The following is an 18,359-nucleotide window of genomic DNA, read 5'->3' on the forward strand; positions in this document are numbered from 1 at the left end:
AGAGATTTCAATCCTTTAGCATTATTGGAATAGATTTACTTATCATTTTAGATAGAAGATCATGTACATGTAGCAGTGCACTGATGTTTAAACAAACCTTAAAAGATATAGTCCAGATTGAATTTGAGAGACCTTGTTACATTTATTCATTGTCCGCTTTCTTTTGATTATTTTCTATTCACAGATATAATCATACAGAGAGACATCATGTCATATGATGCAATTATTCAAACATAGTTTGGAAATGTATATTATATGATTCTATAATAGTATGTTACTTTCTTTATTATTAATGTACCCTAATATAAATTTTACTTTAGACTTACAACTGAAAAGTTTCTCAGAGGCAATGCATTTATGGTAAAGGTGAAGAAAAATAAAACAAAGATAGGTATCTGAACTGAAAAATTAGTGTATAATTAACTAATTGTGGTATGTCGGTCTTTCAGATTTTTTTTTCACTTTTGTATTTGTTAAAGTTGCTTAATTGATTACTTTGTCTGTATCAGAGTTGATAGCTCTTGGAGACAGTTTGCATAGGAAGGAGAAACTTCCAAAATTCTTCATCTTAGAAACATTTATTTATCTACATTTCTGTTTTTCCACTTAATCTTATTTGTTTTCCAATTTTGGTAATATAAAGGACAAAGCAGACAGATAAAAAATGTACGTATCAAATCCAGATAGAATATTTAGTTTAAATACACCTTCAGTTCACATAGAGATATAATAATATTTACAGAAATGATTCTCCTGCATTGATTCCCAGACTAACGCAGCACAAATCCTAGACAGTAAATTAAACACAAAAACACAACCAGTATGTTCTTTGATCTGGAAACCCAGATGAGATGATGTCTTCCCAGGAGCTGGCAGAGACAGACTCAGCGAAGGCTTAGTCCCAACAAGATATTGGTAATGAATGGTTGGGGGAAAATTAGGCCTCATCCAAAGCTCATGCGAGTTATTGGAAAGACATGCATGGACTTCAGTAGGCTTTCTATCAAGTAAGACTATAGAACTAGGAGTGTCAGACTGCCCAATTATTGGCAATTATGGCAAACCAGATGAAACCAGATTTCTTTTAAACAAACAATATGGCACCTCTGTGTGTGTGTTTCTTCCTCCAGAGAACCCAGGCCTTCCTGAGTCTGAGATCTGGTAGCAAAGTTAAAACAAACAATTAAAACCTCCTACCTCAGGACTAGGTCCTCTTTCCCAGCAGCTACCTCCTTTGTTCAGTGGGCCTTTGTTTGTGGCAAAACCCCTTGATCGCAGTACCAAACGCCTTGTAGACTTTCCTCTTTAACCTTAAAGGGTCAGTATACCCCATATGTAATTTAAGTTTCTGGAAAATGTCCCAGACGTATGTTGTTTTGAACTCAGAGAACGATGGTAGAATAGTATTGCTGACTTGAGTCACATTTCTGCATCGTGTTGGGCATAAAAGTAGATCACTCGGGCAGAATTTCTTTAAAAATTGCATGCAGCTCTGCCTAGCACCAGCCCTTTTTTCCCTTCCGCTGCGAATGTTAAGCGTACGTAATGAAGGCATTGTGAAATCACAAATTAATATTGGCTAACTGTAGAGGAAGAAACGATCATCTACTTTCTGTTACTTAAATTAAATTCCCTGAATATCTAGAATGTAATAATGAAAAATTAGATTGCTTAATGGCAATCCTGAATATCAATCTATGTTCTGTAGCAGACAAACCAGGATCCGCTTGGTTTGTCTGAAATATAATGCTCCTTTGCATTATTACACTAGAACGTTCAGCATTTTCTTCAGAATGCTTGCATAGACTTCAGAATAACTGCACAACTTCTTCATATGTACAGAAATATGTCTTCCTGTGACCACCCTCTTAACATTTCTAAAAAGAAATGCAATTTGGAAACAAGCCTTATCTATAAATGTTATGTTACAAGAAATTCTGGTTTCCCCAAGTTTAAAGGTCATATTATAGCCTGGAACTATATGCCAAATGGAATTGTGCATGGAGAACAGTGGTGGGCAACCTGCGGCCCCTCAGCGTAATCCCTGTTCCCAGCGTAATCCCTGTTCCCAGCCAGCCTGCGCCACTTCCTGCAGCTCCCATTGGCCAGCAACAGTGAACCGTGGCCACTGGGAGCTGCGGGTGGCTGTGCCTGTGGATGGTCAATGTAAACAAACTGTCTCGCAGCCCACCAGCAGATTACCACATGTGTCCCACGGGCTCCAGGTTGTCCACCACTGATGTAGAATATGCCCCTAAGATCTTACTTCCTCAAATCAGGTGACTGAAGTACTACATAGGGATCTGTCGTCATTCTGTTTAGATATGTTGTATTGAGAATTTTATCACCAGATGTCTGTGATTACTCTTTATTTTTAGTAATTGCTAATATTGAAGTCATACTGTGATTGGTCATTCTGGATGGCTAGACTGCCTAGTGGTTAGAAGGCATGGCCTCCAGCCCCCGGCTTGGTGGCAGGCCTCAATCTTGAAGGTAGGAGGACCCAAGTCCACCCTCTCCACCAGATCCCAGCGCAAGGCTTGGTGTTTGTCAACCCCTGAACAGAGGCAGCCCTCCCAGCAGGGAGTCTAAAGGGCTACTTCCTACCAGTGTCTGTTCAGTTTGGGGCATGGCCCTCTAGTCCACTTAGTTGGGTGGCCTGCTTCCTGTAGGGTCCCCTTGTGGGTCTTGAGATGGGCCTGGTCACGGTCCCAAGTTCCTTCAGGAGGGCAGCCATCAGTTGGTGAGACTGAGACCCACCATCTCTCCTTTTTTCCTCCCTCCAGGCCTGGCATTGGCTGCAGGTATAACAGGGTGGAGCTAGCTGGACCCAGGGGCTGTCTTTAACCCCTGCTGTGCTGACTGGTAGTTGCTCTGTTTCATCACTTCCTTAAAACTGATACAAAATTGTCTCCATGCACCTAGCTCTGTTATCCTTATGGGATATTTTTAAGCTACTGTGGAGATGTTTGTAGAATAAGAAGGTTGTAACTATTACTCTAAATAAGTAATGATGGTTTCGCTCCCAATATGATCCCCTTCTTTGGGTACAGTTTAGCCATGAATTCAGATGGGCAGGGACAATCAGCAGCTTGTATTCTTTGTCCATAGCCAAGAATTTGCTTTTGTGTCCAAGTTACATAAATCTCTGTCACTTTTTCCTTTCCATTTCTTTGTATGACCACCAGCGCAAAATGTGAAACCCTTAATCCCATTTATTGTGGAACCCTCCTGCTTACTCCTCTGCTGACATTTTTGAGGATGGCTATTCCATTCAAATCGATAGAATAATCAGGATGCCCGTTACATTTGGCCGCACACATTTGTACTTATTGTATAAAATGTAACATAAATACAATAATTCACAGGCACACACCAACTGGATTCTTATTCAGATTAAACAATGCCACATTACATGGCAGTAGCACTTTATATATTGTACAGTTCGTAAAAGAGAGATACTCTCTAGTTCTTTGCAATATAAATATTGATTAACCAGGTTGAACAAGCTTATATTTCTCACTGAGGAATGCTTGATATGGCAGTTGCTATAGCGACTATACCTTTGGGGATGTCTGTCAGAGTCAAACATTTGTTGCTGCGTGTATCACTGTGTGAGCGAGAGAACTAGCGTCTGTAGCTCATGCAGCCTGTGACTGCAGACTTCCCGTGATTTGGGGCACACAGAAATATAAAGGAGAATCTCAGCTTTCACTTAAAAAGAAAGTAAATTTTAAACCATTTTTAAAATGACAAATATTAAACAATGGGACAATTTACCAAAAAATAATTGAAATCCCCTAAAATTGGTGATGCAAATAAAGACTAGTTTTGATGGCAATAGCAGTATAAAATTATGGCACATCACGTGTCCTCCATCGTTGTTCTATTGGTTAGTCTTTGCAGAACTCTGTTTTCAGCTAGCTGTTAGTGGTCTGCATGGTCAGGCACAGTAGCTTTTAATTTTAGTCAGCTTCAAGACAATGTCTTTCAGAGATCGTCATGGAATTTAATGAGCTGACACTTGTATTTGGTCTAAGAGAAGCCACGTTTTAAAAAAAAGGTTCAAGGAAAAAGGTTTTTGCCATCTTTGCTAAAAATCTATTAAGAATTTCAATTAAGGACCTTCAACGTAGAACTGGTGCTCCTTCAAGAAAAGAATGGGCTATTTTTAATGAGAACATTGTCTTTTAATAAAGAAAAAAATAAACATTCTTTAAAACCCACAAATGATGAAAACGAATAATACGTTAAATATTTTAGATTAAAAAAGAGGACTGATTAAAAGGATTGTGATTTCATAGATTTTATCAGAATAGCCTCATTAATGTAAAAATGTGTATACAGTATACCATTAAACATCTATAGAAAAGTTTCAAAGATTTAAAATGTGCTTAGACCCACTCAAAATCCTTAATTATATAGCACCACAGTAATAGCGTGGCAACTGCTCTTAAAATTATTATTTATTTTATTGCTTTCTGCCTATAATTTTTCTTTCAGCACAGTGGGCGGTTGCTAAGGAGTGTTAAGTCAGGAGTAGCACAAAAGGGATATACCCCATGACTGGCTGCAGTAGCTTTACCTTGCTGTGAATAAGATTATGTTTACATCTACGTTATTTATTATGTAAGCACCGCAGAACTGAATAGGAGTTTCAAATTCTGGGTCATTGATTTTTCAAAGGGCAAGTTTCCATCTCACTGATGTATTGGCAGTGGGTTCATCCCCTAAACCAGTAATTATACCTACATCCACCTATAGATGTCCTATGCCCTTTAAGCAGCTGGTTCTAAGAACCCCTACAACAGAGTGTGAGTCAGCAGAGAGGATCATCACATTTTAAAATTATATATAACATACTTTTCCCAACCAATTCTCAGAGGAGAATTAGTGAAGTGCTACAGCAGGGGTGGTCCACCTGAGCCTGAGAAGGAGCCAGAATTTACCAATGTACATTGCCAAAGAGCCAAAGTAATACGTCACCAGCCCCTCATCCGCTCCCCAGCCCGCAGCACCTCCCGCCTACTGGCAGCCCCCGCCAATCAGCAGCTACTCCCCCATCCTCCTGCAATCAGCTGTTTCACGTGCGCAGGAGCTATGGGGGGGAGGAGCGAGGGCATGGCAGGCTCAGGGGAAGGGGCAGGGGCCTTTGGGGAAGGGATAGAGTGGGGGCAGGGCTTGGGGCAGAGCAGCGGGTTGAGCAGTGAGCACCCCCCGGCACAGTGGAAAGTTAGCATCTATAGCTCCAGCCCCGGAATCCATGCCTAGGTAAGGAGCCGCATATTAACCTCTGAAGAGCCACATGCAGCTCCAGAGCCACCCCTGTGCCTCAGCTATTTGCTGACTGCTGTTAGCACCACCGCAGCTGTCCATGCTCACACCAATACCCCTGATTCACAGATGTCCTGTGATAGAAAAAGCGATAAAAGAGCAAATTTGAGTAACAGTGGTGGAAAATGCTGCCTGATACAGGCAGACTCAGAAGCCGAGCATTTTTACAAATCTATATCACTGTTGTAAAAGAGGTGGGGTTGGGGGGGAGGGAGACCCTACTTTTCCGCTGCTGTAGAGCGAAGTCATGCCTCATAGAACCTCTCTGGCCCAAAGTTGTTTTGTGGAAGAGTGACTCCTCTTCATTCCACCCTAGGACACAGCACCACCCATGGTAAGGAATTGTCAATGTATTGCACATAGGCTATGAAAATAACAAGCCAAGAGAAGGATCAGAAACATAATGCTTTTATTCCAAGAAAATGGCCCATTCATACACCTAGAAGAAATACAGGTGGTGAAAACAGTGAGAGCCACCAATTGAGTCTCTTACCCCAACCCTTCCTGAATGGTACATGAGAGAAGAAAACCCCTGCGCTACCTGCGATTGTCCATACTTCCTTTGGTGAGGGGAATCTAACTACTCTACAATGTGTTCAGAAAGCAGAACTTTCACAAGACCATGGAACTCACTCCTGCAAGCGACAGTGACAACTGATCTCTCTGTATTCAGAGCTAAATGCAAAATCCATTTCTCCAAAGTAGTTTTTCATCAGCACTAACACACAGGTACACTCACGTAAACAGATGTAAATTATTACTATTTTTAAATTATTGGGAGCTGCTCCAGTATTTTACTGATGGGGGACAAGTCAGTACCTGGATAGAAAGGTAGATGACAGGCTGGAGGATTCCAAAAGGAGTAGTGGGTTGTTGTTGCTACTACCACTGTTTTCTCTTCTCTGTGGATTGAGTTTTCAGGCAGCATTTAATATTCAGTTTTGGAATTCAAGGTTTGTTTGTTGTGACATGGTGGTATATTTGTCCCCTGACTAGATGAGCATGACCCCTCATCATAGGGAAGGCTGGAAGAAGTCCCAAGGGGTCTGGGACTCTCAGTGAAAGGTGAGGTGGCAGATATACTGGAGTAGGGATTTTTTAGAAAAATATTAAATCATTTTCTCTAAGGGCAATGTAGGACATACTCGAGGCAGCTTTCCTAGGGAAAGAAATAGTCCACTATGAGATTTATTGGTTGAGTGCAGAGTTTAATTTATTTTTCTCTGGTCACAGAAGAGTTGTGTGCATATACTAAAGACCATGGTTGGATCCTAGTCTGCCTTGTTTAGTTGCCTGTGATGGGGTTTCGGAAAACTTGTGCCCTTGATGGGTCAAACCCTGTTTCATCCCATATAAAATATAGTAAGGGTGTTGAATTTACTGCATTCACCGCAGTCACTGATCCCAAGTCTTTTCATGTGTAGTCTTAAGTGCAGAGAGTGAAGTCAATCTAGCCCAGTATCCTGTCTTCTGACAGCGGCCAATGCTAGATGCTTCAGAGGGAATGAACAGAACTTGGTAATTTCTAATGATCCATCCGCTAACATCCCATCCCAATTTCTGGCAGCTGGAGGTTTTGGGCCCTCCAGGAGCATGGGGTTACGTTCCTGACCATATTGGCTAATATCCATAGATCTATCTTCCATGACAAATCTAATTCTTTTTTGAACCAGTTATACTTTTGGCCTTCACAATATCCCATAGCAATGAATTCCACAGGTTGAGTGTGTGTTGTGTGAAGAAGTACTTCCTCATGTTTGTTTTAAACTTGCTGCACATTAATTTAATCAGCTGACCCCTAGTTCTTGTGTTACATGAAGGGGTAAAAGACAATTCCTTAGTTTACTTTCTACCATTAATGATTTTATAGATCTCTATCATATTCCCCCTTAGCTGTCTCTTTTCCAAGCTGAAAAGTTCCAGTCTTTTTATTCTCACCTCATATGGAAGCTGTTCCATGCCCCTAATCATTTTTGTTGCCATTGTCTGTACCTTTTCCAATTCTAAGGTATCTTTTTTATAGATGGAGGAACAGGACTGCACACAGTATTCAAAGTGTGAGCATACCATGGATTTATATAGTGGCATTATGATATTTTCTGTTTTATTACCTATCCCTGTCATAATGATTCCTAATATTCTGTTAGCTGCTTTCTTCTTCTTCTTTTTTTTTTTTTTGACTACCTCTGCACATTGTATGGATGTTTTCAGAGAATTATCCGTGATAACTCCAAAATCTCTTTCTTGAGTGGCAACAGCTACTCCAGACCCCATCATTTTGTATGTATACTTGGGATTATTTTTTCCAGTGTGTATTATTTTCCACTTATCAACACAGAAATTCATCTGCCATTTTGTTGCTGAGTCCCCCAGCTTCGTGAGATACCTTGCAATGTTTCACAGTCAGCTTTGGCCTTGCCTATCTTGAATAAATTTGCATATTCTGCAGATTTTGCCACCTCACTGTTCCACCCCCCTTTTCAAGATCATTTATGAAAATGTTGAACAGCACTACTTGCAGTACAGATCTTTGGGGGACCCAGCTATTTACCTCTCTCCATTGTGAAAACTAGCCACTTATTCCTAGCTTTTGCTTCCTATCTTTTAACCAGTTACTGATCTACGAAAGTACCTTCTATTTTATCCTATGACCTCTTAGTTGGTTTAAGAAACTTTGGTCCTCTTACTGTATTTTTTATTTGGGGTATACTTTTAGTTTGAGCCTCTATTATGGTCTCCATGTAGTTTTCAGTCATTTCTCCCTTGTGATTATTCCTTTTAATTTAACTAGCGTCTTCATTTCTGTGTAGTTCCTCTTTTTAAAAATTAAATGCTACTCTTGTTTCTTTGGCATTCCCCCCCCCCCCATGAGGATGTTAAATTTCATTATATTATGGTCACTATTACCAAATGGTTCAGCCTATTCAGCTCTTAAACCAGATCCTGTGCTCCACTGAGAACTCAAATCAAGAATCTCCCCTTCCCTAGTGGGTTCCAAGACAAGTTGCTCCACGAAGCAGTCATTTGTAGTATCTAGAAATTTTATCTCTAGATCCCTTCCTGAGGTGACATATACACAGTCAATGTGAGGGTAGCTGAAATCCCCATTATTATTGTGTTTTCTGCCGTGGTAGCTTGTAATCTCCCTGAGCATTTCACAATCATCATCTCCATCCTCATCAAATAGTCGGTGGCATTCCTATTCCTATAGTCTAATTGTTCAAGCATGGAATTTCTATCCATAGAGATTCTACGGCATATCTTGATTCATTTATAATTTTTGCCTTATTTGACCCCATGCTTTCTTTCACAGTAACTCATTCCTTGTAAAATATGCATCTCAGATGTGGAATGAATTCCAGCTAACTAAGGACCATCACAAACCTCACCCCATTCTGCTCCAAGTGCAAGGAGCACTTTTTGACTTTGCCTTCTCTAACATATACGCTATGGGTTTATGTTTAAAAACCACCTAAACCTACAAAAACAAAGCACTATCCTGCACACATAGTTCTACACCTGGGGAGCGGATGAGAGAAAGAACAAACCATGTGTGACCGATATTAGTCATGTCACTTAATGCACTGCTGGAAGATGCTCAGGTACTACGAAGATGACAGCAGTATAAGAACATATATTAAATAGAATAGAAAACATTCCACTGTGAATACTCATATATGCAAATTAAGCATTAACTCATCTTGCTGCCTGTGCAAACTTAATAGTGTCTGCAAAGTGTGTATAGTATATGAGAAAAGCTGGATCAATCAAATCTTTGTAGGAAGCAAATGCCAAATAAGTTCAAAGCATGGCTGAAATGAATTTAATTTAAAATTTAGGTGAATGCTTACAATTTTCCCCCCCAATATTCCCTCAGCTTAACAATAATAAAACCCTTCTGCCAGTTCATATATAAAACTTCCATACCCACTTCTCTTACTAAGCTGATGTACATTATGCTTAAAATACCTGTACAAGATGTACTCAAAAATGAATGCAGAGTAAATTTTTCTTACACTGACCTATACAAAAACACACAAACTGGCAAATGCTATTATAAATTTTGGTTATTGAAGGAGAGCCTCTTTTTGCTTTACTGTTTTGGAGAAACTGCTCAAGGATAGTTTACCCATGTGAAAATATATTCCTATAATGCTTCATGGGTCAGTAAGCTCCACTGTGTATTCATGAGTTATTGCTGGGAGCATGCATTAGAGTCACCTGTAAATGCTAGAGTCACCTGTAAATTATATTCCTAAAATTTACAAAGAGAGACATAGATGAGGAAACTTGCTTATTGAAACATTTACTCGCCTTTTTGTTTCTTTCTGGATCAGAGAATCCCCTGTCTCTTATCCACCTACTCCCATCACACATACTCTAATAAGTTTCTTCACTCATGCCTCAAAATCTAATGACTTCTACTTATTCCTGTGCAGAATGAACCTCACAATGTTTGGTCTTTGAGTTTAGTTCACATACAAATCCCAATGTCCAGATGAATAAGCAAGGAGGTGTGGTCTAGTGGTGAAAGCAGAATACAGGAAAGCAGAGGAACTGGGTTATATTCTCAGATCTTTTGTAGAATCTCTATGAATTTTGAACAAATCCCTTCAGTTTTCTGTGCCTCAGTTTTTCAAGCTGTAAAATTTGTTCAGGGGGACAAATCTAGCTGCCCCCCCGTAACGTCCATGTGAATCTAAAGTAATTCCATTAACATCAGTGGAGTTCACCAGTATAACGAAAAGAAAAAAAAAGACACAATATTTGAATCCCTCAAACGAAAGGCACTATATCAAAGTGTGAAATATTATTATAGCTGGTGCTTCTCTACATCTCTAGAATCTGCAGAACTGGGCTACACATTGCATAAGAAAATACTTTCTTGTGAGATTTTTTTATACTTCCATGGCTAGTCTCAGCAGGAAACAGAAAGTCAGAAAAAATGTATCTGAATATTTTAATATGTTAAATTTCAGTTTGAATTTAGTTCTAGAAATATATAATTGTTCAGAGGGGTCTTTTTTTTTTTTCTGAGCCATATAGTTCATCACCAATTGATATAATGTATATAGAGTACAGCGTGGAATGTTTTAGAAATACTACTTCTATAATAATAATAATAAATGGCTCCTTGCATGCAGAAGAACCCTAAAGCATTTTACCGATGGATTTATAAGCGGTATGCAAAGTATATAAAACATTAACCTACCACTGAAATGTACCAACTTAATAGCACTCAGAAACACTGCACTACAGAGTAAAGCAGAAAATTCTATTCTGTTCCGTCACAGTTCAGGACACCTGCACCTCTTTTCCCCCTCTGTGACCCACCCAGGACTCTCACTCTGGGCTCCCTGCTCCTCGGCTGTCAGTTCTCTTGAGGGTAGACCTGCATCTTTCCCCCTTTTGATTGGGGTATTTCCAGGCTGCATAGTTTCCTGCCTACACTGTGATATCCTCAGCAAGTCAGATGGCCTAAATGGGTCTGTGTCTGCTCTTTGCTTTCCCTCAGATGCTATAAACAATGTGATTGCCCATAGTCATGAGTTACCCTGCAGCCCTTTGTAAGCAAACACATTTATTCTTAAGGAAAAAGTATTACAGAGAAAACATGTTAAATACAATGAAAAAACTTACACTCATACCAATAAGTTGACCAGAGACCACCTCCTGACTCCACCCTGGCCTGTGGTAAGATTCAGTCCTTCAAACCTCACAAAGGGTTTTTTCATCTGTTTACCATTTCATAAGAGTTTTCATATGTTAGCCTTTATGCAGCTGGAATCTTAGATCTTCACAGACCATGAATAAGTAAATAGTCACACAGTGATTCTTTCCTTAGGCATAGCTTCAAAAGGTTGGGTCCAGACCTCTCCCCCAGGTATTTCTGAGGAAAACCCACTTATGTTTGTTTGTCCCAAAAGTTCCTTCTTGCCTGGCACATTGTGTGAAGCTCATAACACTTCCCAGGGATTTATATTGGGCAGGACTCCTCCCTAGAGAAGTTACATACAATCCTGTAATAATAAATACATTTTGCATTTATAATACAATGGACCCCAAAGCTATTTAAACATAATTCAATAAGATCTCCCAAAGATGTTGCAGGATACTGTCTTATCTGTCACATATTCTATATAGGTTCTCATTCTGCGCTAATCACTGTGCTTTTGGCAGTACATTAAGCCAGTTAAGAAGAGCATATCCGCTAGAGCAGCAGCAGGAATTTAAACTAGGCAGCATATAATCACTTAAATTGTAATTTTGATAAGGGTAATGGAGTTAACACCCCTGTTCTTGCAAAGAGTGCTTTGGGATCTTTAATGACTTGAAGAAGTCAGAAGTTAGTTGTTTTTCTTTTCTTTTCTTTTCTTTTCTTTTCTTTTCTTTTCTTTTCTTTTCTTTTCTTTTCTTTTGTTTAAATCTTATTCAAGAGACTACACATCCAGAAACACAATGCCAGGTCATCAGTTAAATACTCTGAAAAAGGAAAGATTATTACTTTATTGAATCACCAACACTACTTCTCGGAGCACAGGCTTTTCCTTGGAGGTCTCTTATTCAAGTATTGATAGGGTCTGACCCCATTTAGTTTATAAGAGCTGACAAGATCACAGCCAGGGGTGGTAGAGCTGCAGGGCTCTGTTATCAAGGTGCATATTTAAATTTAGAATACAGAAAACTCCAAGCTACTCCCAGTGAAGTAAGAGCTGATTAGTATAATTAGATCCTCTTAGAAGTCTTAAATTAATGGAATTATGATTCTTGAAACAACAGAAAAAGCATACATAAGTTTAAAGTTGATCTGTTTTATCACATTTGCCGCATTGTAATACTCCTTTAATGTTAATATACACTTCTGTGGTAAAAATCTAATTTAAAATATTGAACTGATAGAGCTTAAGGCCACAATCATGCTCTACATAATTACCTAAGGAGTAGAGTGCACATTTCCAATGAAGAGGTGCCATCAGCTGTTAGGATGGCATGAAAAATATACGCAGTGTGCTCGTGCAGTAATAGCCTCCCGTATCTCTAATAGGAATATACAGGTGAATACTAAAGGATAATTAACAACAAATTCATTTTGTGAATTTTTCAATTATTGAATCAGGTATCTTCACAATGGAACAATAATATTTCATTAATATTTATATATAACTGTCTCATAATGGCGATGTATTCATTTAAGCAGAAATTACTTTTTTTAAGTTAGCACCCCCGGAGGTAGGTCTTCAGTCACGGAGGGATTCTTTGAAGCCTGCAAGCATTAGTGCTTTGATGTTTGATGCAGAAAGTGAGGGATATTTCTCAATGTGATAATTCTAGCCTCTTTTTTTCCATTCCCGTCTGTACTAAAAAGGCGGGGGGGGGGGGAGTTTTACACCCCCGCTCCCCCACAAAAAAGTCTGGGTTAAAACACAGAAAAAATAAATGGAACTGACAAAGAGAGAGTGTAAGCTGTGACCTGAATTCTCGGTACTTAATCACTGTTCCCCATTGTGCAATGTGGTCTAGTAGATATAAAATCAAGGGAAGACGGGACCTGGGGCCAGATTCTCTATTGTATTATGTGGCCTTTTTGTATTGCTCAAACAACACAGGGGAGCTGGCCACAAATGCCCCGCAGAAAATACACCTTTTGGAGGGGAGCCCCCCAGTAGATCAAGTGTGCTGTAGCTGAGTCCTCAGCCTACATCCTCCCCAGTCCTGATGTAGGTGGCATATTGGGGTCAGGAAGGGGACGCGGCAGAGCAAAACTCTGCCAATCTTCCACTAGCATGTGATTCATTAAGGACTATTACCTTATACCAGTGGCACAGTTTAGAACAACTTAGCAGCTGCTCTAAATCACCTCAGGCCTCAAGTAGGTGAGGCCCGAAGAGTCAGGGAGCCATAACAGGCTCCTTGACTGTCCCTCACCTCCCCTGCTTTGAGCTTTGTTTAGTTAACCCAGGAAGAACCAGAAATGATGGGAAATATCATGATAAAAGCCGATATCTGCGACAATAGCAGCGCTGTTTCTAGAGCAAAGAAGGAAAAATAAGCCCTGGGTAAGCCTCTGTGCTATTTCGATGCTTGTTGTAGTGAGCTTTTTTGGCATTCACTAACTATTAATGCAAATGAAATTGCTGATGGATTCTTAAACTGAGCCGTGTCAAATTACATAATGCTAAGGAAGGGACACAAGAACAACTACATTATCTTTGACTATAAACAATTGTGCTAACTCTATTACTATTATTATCTATATGTCTGACAGTCCCACCAACTGGCCCCAGTCAAGATCACTACCCCATTGTCCTAAGAATCGTGCTATAAAATGGTGCTGTTGTTCTCTAAAATCATGACTGGTGTTACAAAATCATGACTAGTATGGAGAAAGTAAATAAGGAAGTGGCATTTACTTCTTCTCATAACACAAGAACTAGGGGTCCCCAAATGAAATTAATTTGCAGCAGGTTTAAAACAAACAAAAGGAAGTATTTTTTTCACACAATGCACAGTCAACCTGTGGAACTCCTTGCCAGAGGATGTTGTGAATGCCAAGACTATAACAGTGTTCAAAAAAGAACAGATAATTTCATGGAGGGTAGGTCCATCAATGGCGTCCCTGTGCCAGAAACTGGGAATGGGCGACAGGGGATGGATCACTTAATGATTACCTGTTCTGTTCATTCCCTTTGAGGCACCTGGCATTGACTACTGTCAGAAGACAGGATACTGGGCTAGATGGACCTTGGTCTGGCCCAGTATGGCCTTTCTTATGTTCTTTTGAATCATATGAACACATAGTAGAAGATATTTCCGGACTTGAGGGATTTACAATTTAAATAGACAATGGGTAGAAAAAGGATATTTGATTATCCTAATTTTATTGTTCAAAGGAACTGAAGCACAAAGAGATGAAGTGACTTGCCCAAGGACATCTGGGAATTCTGTGTCAGAAATTGAATCTAAATGTCATGTGGCATAAATCCAGTGCCTTAATCACAAGACCATCCTTCCTCTCTGGCTTTCAGTGAACTTCACTGTCTGAATCTTATTAATTTTTTAGCCTCACAGTCACTATTTCTGATGAAAATTTGCCTAAGTTGTGCATCATAGATGTTGTAATTAATCATCTAAAATTGTCGACAGCAACGGATCACTCTTGAACCCATTTCACTATTAAATCTGTTCACTGTTAAATCTGTTCTGGTCTCCCTGTTCTGGTCTCTTTGCTGTATGTTTGTACATCATCTAGTACTGTGGGGCCCTGTCATGTTGGACCTCCAAGTGCCACCACAGTGTAAATAACAATTATGTGCTTTAAAGGCTAATATGGAATAATTTCATACAGATTCTACAAGCTCATATATGTTTTCAAAGTATAAAATAAATGTCCATTAAAATGTTTTTTTAATGTGAATATGCAGCATTTCCCCCAGTGTTAGGCCACTTATTCAAAGTCACTGCAGCACAGGAAGGGCTAGTCTGCGCTAACAATTTTCTTAAAATGACCCACTGTTGGACTCCCACTGGTGCAGCTTCATCAGTCATAGCAATGGTGAAAACAAAAGCACAGACCATCGATCTGCACTTTGCATGCTATGTTGTCACGGTCTGCTCTGAGCAGAGTTAGACGGTAAAAATACAGGTGGCTGGTCTACCCCGGTGCTCCCTCTGTTGCTGTAATACTTATTCTTTGTATTGCAGTAGGGGATAGGAGACTCAGTCATGGGCCAAGACCCCATTGTGCTATGTGCTCTTACAACTCCACTGGAGCTGCAACTCTGGCTGTGCAACAGTCAGAGCCATCCCTTGGGTACGGTGAATCGGGGAGACCGCTCTGGGCCCCACGCTTTGGGGGGCCCCGCAGATCAGTGTGGTTGGTCCCAAAAGTGGTGGGTCGGTCCCAGAAGCGATGGATTCGTCACTTCTGCCCCAGGCTCCGCACTCCCCTAGGGACAGCCCTGGCAACAGGAAGGAATTTTCAGAAAAAATGCTTGTGTAGACACAGGCTTAGTTATGACTGCAAACTGCACCCCAAAAATTCCGTTTTTTTAAAGGTATTTGGAAACTGAAATTTGGCTCCAGAAACAGTTGAAATCACTGATTTTTCATGTTTTCATAATGCAAACAATTGTGCTTAGAAAAAAAAATTGTGAAAAGATGTTATGAATGTAGGATCAAGTTAAAGACCTGATATAAACAGTTCATGAAAATGCAATAAAAATCAGTTTTAGTGAAATAGGAAAAAAGACTTCAACTCAAGTATTTAAGGTTATGTCCTCCTTCTAACAGGACTATGTTAATGCAAACTAGATACCTGTTAGATTTGTGCCAGCAGTGTCCATGTGGGGCATGGAGAGCACAACACTTTGGTACACTCCGGAATTCACACCACTGAAGTGCACAGCGGTGCAGGGTAGACAAGCCCTTAGATTTTGTTGTGAATATTTCAAACACCAGCTTATGGCTCAATTCAAATCTATTGTGGTCGTTAATTTAGGAGTAGATTTTCAAAGGCACAAATAGGTGTTGACCTTCAATGGGAGTTGGACACCTAACCGTCCCCTGTGTCTTTGAAAAATCCCCCTCTCTTCCGCAATCCCAGTTTCTAAAGGACAGGGATCTGCAGAAGAAAAAAAATATCAATGGGCACTGATATCCCTGTTGGCAGTCTCAGTAGAGAAGCAAAGAACTGAAATGACATGAGGCTTGTCTTCACTGCAAAGTTAACTCAAGTCATAACTCTAGTATTGCCCCTAATTCAAGTCCCATCCACACACACAAACCCTTAACTTGACGGTTGTGGTGCTTTTAACTCAAGCTGCCTGGCTTGTCAGATGTATAGTCTAAAACTCAAGGTAGTGCAACTCGTCACTTGCAATCAAAATCACTCTGCAGTGTGAAATCAGGCTAGCTCCACTTGAGTACCCCTAGTCCTCCAATGCCTTCCCATAATTCCCACCATGTGCCTTCTGGAAAGGCCAGACAAGTTCTCCCACAATTTGCTTGGAAGGAATGTATAGAATGAGTCAACCTACTGCAATGCAAAGAACCATGGGATGTTCCCCCAGAAGTCTTAGCGCCACACATGAGTGAGTACAGTACCAATATGGACACAGCCGCTCACGTGTTGTTTCACAATGCAGCTGTGCTAACTTGAGAGAAGTGACCTGAGTGTAGGTAATGTGAGTTAACGCCACAGTTTAGATGTACCGTACAGAAGTGGTTCTTCCAGATTAGGTTGATGTATATTAGTCTGACAGTGTGGGGATCCTTGTATTATCATAGTCCATGTTGTATGAATAAACATGGGATTGCAAACCTCAGTTTTCAAATGTTCATGTGCATCACATGCCACATTCACAGCAATCAGTGCATGCCTGCAAGACAAGGTAGATCACACACATTCCTGACTAGTGGGCCCTCATCACGAATTTGGTGTGCTCGGAAGTACTCAAATATTTTGAGTTTTCTGCCTCCACTGTGGTTTGTTTGTTTGTTTGTTTGCCTCCACTGTGTATTTGTGTGTGTGTTGCATCATTCTGGAACTTTCCACAAGTACTAAATTAATTCTAAAGGAAATTTTTAGGGAGTGGAAAAAGTATCTTTCCTTTTTGGTTTCTGGTGCATATTTAACTGCCTCTGGATAAAAAGCAAAATAATTTTGAAAGCTAAAATTTTGCAAGCATTTAATGCATAGTGTTGACATGTGCCTTTTAGTTTTCTTTCTTTAGCAAATGTAAAACTGCCAGGGGAGTTTTACATTTGCAAGCAATCATTGCAATGCACACAATAATGTTACAGAACACTTTTTATCTACAACATAAGCTGGCAAAACCTTAACATGAAATAATTATCGTTCCATTGACAATGTTTTGAGTCCAAAAGAGTAATTACTTTGTTGATTAAATTCTCCTCTCTGCTTGCATTTTGAAATCGTTACAATGTCAAACATTCTTGAATTGACAGTATAATTTTCTCCTGCAGAGCTGTTAACAATGGCCATCCTACTGCTGTTATGGCATCAATGGAAGATTAATTTGTATCTTAACGTATTTTGGTGCTAACAGCATTAAGGGATCAATCCACCAAAATCTGTGTACATGAGTAGTTGTTACATGAATAGTCCCATCCCACTCAGGGTGGCTACTTGTGTGAGTTAGGAGCAACCACATAAAGATTTGCAAGATAGTTACATTATTGAGAAGGGAAAAAATCAAATATGTCTTTAAAGATCAGTTTCATGCACTCTAGGACCGCAAACACTAAACCTTCATTATATGCTTACTGTGTCAATACAAGGAAAGTGTTTGGGTGCCCTAACTTTGTATTGCCATACTTTTTTGGATTTTTGTTAAGTTTAACAGGAATTTTGAATTTCTTGAGTTTGTAATACTTTTTTGGGGAGAGGGCAATTACAATATTCCTGAAATGTATTTGTCCCTTAGGTATTGATCTGTTCTCTCAACCTTGACTTCATCATAATGTAATTTTTTGTCTGTGAATTTTATTGCAGAGATACAAATGTAGGATGGCTTAAAATATATAGAAAGGTCTGCATTTTCTACTAAATTCTATGGAGCTTTTCCACAAAGACTAGCCAAAGAATAACATATTCTACCAGAAATGTACTATATACAGTGTAGTTTGCCTTTGAAATTGCTGTGGAAAACCTTGGTTCCCATTAATGCTTCTTTGTTTGAACAAGAATTAATCATCTTTTCAGAGAAATCCTTTAGAACATGTCTAACATTATAAGCTGAATGCCAGAGACTAAAGTAGCATTTAGTAAGAGCATATCTTAACCAGTTTCTGAACCCCTTGGGTACTGTAAGAACATAATAATGTTATTTTGAGTAAGAAATAATGGCTGCTGATTCTAAGCTCATCCAGGAGCATAAAGAAAACCATGAAGGGCTTATTTAATACAAAGCGAGCTATGCAGATGTTCCTCAATTTTCTTGCTGAACTTTCATGCGGGAGTCAGGGCTTCATTTGATAAAACCTTTTCAACAGTAAGAATAGGT

General features: G+C 39.6%; 1 protein-coding gene across 5 annotated transcripts in view; it reads left to right on the forward strand.

The window, feature by feature from the left end:
- The window catches only part of GRM7 (glutamate metabotropic receptor 7), a 573,787-nt gene that overhangs the window by 457,524 nt on the left and 97,904 nt on the right, over positions 1 to 18,359 (forward strand). The gene's annotated exons all lie outside the window — the stretch shown is intronic.

The sequence above is a fragment of the Chelonia mydas genome, chromosome 7 (genome assembly GCF_015237465.2).
Source record: "Chelonia mydas isolate rCheMyd1 chromosome 7, rCheMyd1.pri.v2, whole genome shotgun sequence".
Classification (NCBI taxonomy): Eukaryota; Metazoa; Chordata; order Testudines; family Cheloniidae; genus Chelonia; species Chelonia mydas.